The sequence below is a fragment of the Lissotriton helveticus genome, chromosome 12 (assembly GCF_964261635.1).
Source record: "Lissotriton helveticus chromosome 12, aLisHel1.1, whole genome shotgun sequence".
Classification (NCBI taxonomy): Eukaryota; Metazoa; Chordata; class Amphibia; order Caudata; family Salamandridae; genus Lissotriton; species Lissotriton helveticus.
The window spans coordinates 474,437,977-474,438,509 of record NC_136073.1 but is presented as its reverse complement, the minus strand read 5'-3'; positions in this window follow the sequence as shown (position 1 = coordinate 474,438,509).

Genomic DNA, 533 nt, shown 5'->3' with positions numbered 1-533 from the left:
TTACCCCAATCATCCCCTTCACAAATCAATTCGGTCTTCGACTTCCATGAAATTCACAAAGCCTTAACTATCACCATGCTTCTAATGAAACACTCTGCTGATGTGCACAGCCTCTACCGAACAATCTCTGATTTACCACGTGTGTGCTAAAAATCTGTTGTTCCCCATCAACCTTGCCCACACCTGAGTCCAGTGGAATGTTATGCGGTTTCTAGTACGACTGATACCTTGCCATGGAAGAGCATGCAACTCCTAACACTTTAAGGAAGGTGGACTGAATGCCTGAAATAAGGGTAACGCTTCTGCCCTAATTCTGTTACGCCTTTCAGCTGCATTTGAAATTGTTGGCCATTATCTGTTCATTGTGTACCTGTCAACATCGACAGCCATCAGCAGAACAGCATTTTTGTCTTTTCCAACTTCTCTTTAAAACCACAACTTAGAATGGGGGGCAGACAATGAAACTTACTATCGGAAATTGAATAACACATATGGGATGTTACTCCCAGTTATAACTCTGGATGCAGCAACAT